This window comes from Magnolia sinica, chromosome 10 (assembly GCF_029962835.1).
Source record: "Magnolia sinica isolate HGM2019 chromosome 10, MsV1, whole genome shotgun sequence".
NCBI classification, from domain to species: Eukaryota; Viridiplantae; Streptophyta; class Magnoliopsida; order Magnoliales; family Magnoliaceae; genus Magnolia; species Magnolia sinica.
Genome location: NC_080582.1, coordinates 14,204,798 through 14,209,378, shown reverse-complemented (window position 1 = coordinate 14,209,378; position 4,581 = coordinate 14,204,798). Strand labels below are relative to the sequence as shown.

At 43.8% G+C, this 4,581-nt stretch overlaps 1 pseudogene; it reads left to right on the top strand.

Annotated features, from left to right (window-relative positions):
* Positions 1 to 1,577: 1,577 nt before the first annotated feature.
* On the top strand, positions 1,578 to 4,006 carry LOC131258034 (pentatricopeptide repeat-containing protein At4g01400, mitochondrial-like; annotated as a pseudogene).
* The last annotated feature ends 575 nt before the right edge of the window (positions 4,007 to 4,581 follow it).

Genomic DNA, 4,581 nt, shown 5'->3' with positions numbered 1-4,581 from the left:
ATCATGATATACGTGCTGTATCCATGCCGACCACCATCCATTTGGAGAGATCGTTTTTTATGACATGAGTCAAAGAATGAGGGATATATAAAGCTCAAGTAAACCCCACCAGAGATAACAGTCGGCAGTGACACCACCGTTGAAATATTTCTAAGGCCCACAATAATGTATTTTTTAGATCCAACTTGTTCATAAGTTAACATAGAGAGATTAAGTGAAAATACAAATATTAGCTTGATCGGAAACTTTTATGGCCTCTAAGAAGTTTTGAACTGTGTATGTTGTCCCACTAATTTCTATGGTGGGACCTACTTGAGTTTTGGATCCGCCTCATTCTTTGGTTCATTACTTAAAATGATCTCTTCGAATAGATGGACGGTTTCGATATCACGCATACATCATGGTAGGGCTCACAGAACTTGATGAGGTCACTTCAGCACCCAATCTCAGTACTACCGGCCAATGGCTGGTGGTCAGTGCTCTGTGGGCCCCACCATGATGTATGTGTTTCATCCATGCCGTCCATCTATTTTTCCAGATCATTTTATGATATGAAACTAAAAATGAGTTATATTCCAATCTCAAGTGGACCACATTATAGGAAACAGTTTTGAATAACCGCCGACCAAAAAACCTTCCTGGGGCTATAAAAGTTTTGGATCAAACTGATCATTGTTTTTTCCCTTCATCTGCCCTGTATGACCTAATCGACATATAGGATATCAAATAAACAGTACAGTGGGCCTTAGGAGGATTTTAATGGTGGATATCCAATTACTATTATTTTCCTGAGTTGTGGTCCACGTGAGATTTTTATACCTCTAATTGTTTGGATCAACCCCAAAAATGATATGTAAAAATGGATGAAATAAATACATCATGGTAGGCCCATAGAGCACCGACCATCAGCCACCGGGCTGGTGGCAGGGGAGCAGCCAATCCGTTTCCCCGCGAGCACCTACCGATTTAAACCGATACATTCCCCGGACGCGGATTAGCTACTCACTGGTTGAGTAGCAATCTCGCTATTGAAATGACGTCATCAGTTTTTTAGGCCCCACCATGATGTATGTGTAGTATCCACACCGTCCATCCATTTCGAGAGACAATTTTAGAGCATGATCCAAAGACAGAGGCAGATACAAAGCTCAAGTGAACCCCACCCCAGAAAACAGTAGGGATTGAAAGTCTACCATTACAAATTTCTTGAGGGCCAAAAAGGTTTTCGATCAAGCCGATATTTGTGTTTTCCCTTCATCCATGTCTATATTGACTCATAGACAGGTTTTACATCAAATAAACATCATGGTAGGCTTAATAATGAATTAACGGTGGTCACCACTATCTCCACTGTTTTCTATAGTGGGGTTCACTTGAGTTTTGGATATGTTTCGTTTTTTAATTCACAACATAAAAGGATCTCGGCAAATGGATGGACGGTGTGGATACAATACATACATCATAGTGGGCCTACAAAAACTGGTGCCGTCGCTTCAGTAGCTAGATTGGCTACGGAAACAGTCAGTATCTAATCCGCATCCTTCCTCGCCGGGAGCTATCAGTCACGCCCACTCACCTGTCACCACACCCCTTCTTCCTTCATTATAGAGAAAAAAAAGAAAAAGAAATAGAAATGCCTCCGCCATTTTTCACTCCATGCAAAACTCTATACCCGTTCCTCCCCATCACCCTTCTCTCCTCTCTCAAATCCTTATCTTCCTCTTCCCAACAACAACCACAACAAACCCACCTCCCTCTCCAATCCCCTATCGGGTCCGCTGCCCGCATCCAAAAGCTCATCGCTGCCCAATCCGACCCGCTCCTTGCCAAGGAAATCTTCGATCTCGCCTCCCTCCAACCGAATTTCCGCCATTCCTACCCTTCCTACCACACCCTAATCCTCAAGCTCGCCCGCTCCCGCCATTTCTCTCTCTCTGATTCTCTCCTTCGCTCGCTCCGCTCCCAACGCCTGCCCTCCGTCGCCCCAGGCCTATTGTCCGCCCTTTTCCAGATCTACGCTGACGCTGGCCTCCGCTCCAAATCCCTTTAGATATTCGATTCCATGCTCCATGATTTCAACTGCAATCCCCACGCCAAACACTTTAATCGCCTCCTCCTCGTCCTCGCCGAACGCCCCCAACTCCTCCCTGCTGCTCTCTCCCTCTTCAAGTCCGCGGCCCGCCACGGGATCGCCATCAACACCAGGTCCTACAACATCCTCATGCATGCTCTCTGCTTCAACGGCAGATTGAGCGTCGCCTACTCCCTGTTCAATCAAATGCACAAGCATGACCTTGTCCCTGATGTGGAATCGTACCGGATTCTGATGCAGGGGCTCTGCCGTAAGAGCCAGGTGAATACTGCTTCTGACCTGCTTGAAGATATGCTCAATAAGGGTTTTGTCCCAGATGCACTGAGCTACACGACGCTGTTGAATAGCTTGTGTAGGAAGAAGAAGTTGAGAGAGGCGTATAAGCTCCTTTGTAGGATGAAGGTGAAAGGATGCAACCCAGATATCATCCATTATAATACGGTGATTTTGGGTTTTTGTAGGGAGGGTCGCCCGCTTGATGCATGCAAGGTTCTTGAAGAAATGCCGTCGAATGGGTGCATTCCAAATTTAGTGTCTTTTTGGACACTGGTGAATGGATTGTGTGAGCATGGGATGCTCGACGAGGCGAGGGGTTATATGGAGGTGATGACTGTGAGAGGCTTGTCGCCGCACTTCTCAGCTTTTCATAAGCTTGTTAAAGGCTTTTGCAATGTGGGTAAGATCGAAGAAGCTTGCCACGTGCTTTCGGAGATGCTGAGGCATGGTGTGGCCCCACATCTGGATACATGGGTGTTGATTGTGCCGAGGATTTGTGACGAGGATGGAATGGAAGTGGAGGAGATTGTTTGTATGTTTGGGAACGGAGATTGGAAACGCGAGACAAAGATTATTGATGCAGGCTTTGGTTTGGGGGGTATGATCAGAAGGGAATGTGCCAAAATAATGAAGTCTTGATTTTCCTGTGATGTTTGGTGGATTGATATTTTTTGGGGGTGTGTTGATGTGAAGAATGGCAACTTCACCTGCTGATTAAGGTAACAGGATGAACTCTTTCCTTGTCCTTCAGTTATATATAACTTGTTTGGATGGCCTGGTTATCATGCTAAAACCATGAACATAATACCTGTGTAATCACATGTTGGATTCTGCGGTGTGTTTGGCACCCCCGATAATCCAGTGGAACCAATGGAATTCCGTCCCTTCACATGATAGAAAATGATATGTTTACGATCACATTAGAGGTGGCAATTTTCCTTATCAGATGTTCATCTGAACGAGCCCCTTCTTGATGCTTTCATTATGGATTTGAAGAGCTTATTGCATCTGAAATTTCCTTCTATGACTTGCCAAGTAAACCTGCATTGAGGAAAAAAAAAAGAAGAAATTTTAGGGATGTTCCTTCTACACTGATTTGAGTGCCTGCCTTATGCATGACTCATATACCTCCAGTTTTGTCTCCCTCAATGATTAATATTATTCTTTTGTGGCTATTTCCAGCCCTTGTTGTCTTGGCCTGTATTATGCTCTTGAATTTGTATATTACTTTAGTAAACTGTACATCTTTATGTTTGTTAGTAGATACACAAATTATTAGGAAAATGTCGGAGATCTAGTCCTATCCAAAGAACCATTTCCATTTTTTGAAATGGCTGATGCAGGCTTGATATGACATATCATTATTTCTAATTATTTAATGTAGCCTAATTTCCAGACAGTTCTACATGTCTGCGTAGGATTATTTGACAGCACAAACAACTACGGGACTTCTGAATGAGTAATCTCGATGCACCTTGCCAGTAGAAGTGAAGATTACTTTGAAGGGAAAACTGGTGGTGGATGAATCGAAGGACAAGATCTGAATTTTGACTGCCATCTTAACACCATACGGAGCCTGCACCATAGCTTTATACAATAGACATGGAATTAGCGGGGCCGGCATTTTTTTACAGTTCTTGAGATCAGTGTTTGAGTTGTCGATGAAATCTCGATATTATCGCTGATAATATCGGTGTCGCTGGCCCAGTGACACCGAAACCCCATTTTTTTGTTTCTCTTCGGATTATCGGTGAAATATCGGCGATATCAGCGAAATATCGGAGTTATCGGCGAAAATCTTGGATTATCGCCGATCAAAAATCCAATAAATAGGTAAGAAAACCCCTCTTTCAAAAAATCGGAAAAAATATCGGAACGGGGAAGATCTCTTACTTATTGATCGGAAATTGGAGCTCCGAAGATCACCTCGATCAACATCGGAAGAATGCCGATCGACAGCGCCGGATTTACAGGTAAGAAAATCCTCCTTTCTTCGGCAACAATCCTCCTCCAAAAACCCCCTTTCTTTGGCCGCATTTTCTCTTCGGTGAGATTTTAGGTTTTGTTTTTTTTTTTTTTTTAAAAAAAGAAGAAGAAGAAAGGAAGATATGTAGCGTGAGTCGCGCGTGATGCGGTTTCGCTAGTGACGTTGCCAGGTGGTTGGTCGTGATGTTATGTGGGCCCACCATGATCTATGTGTTTTATCAACACCG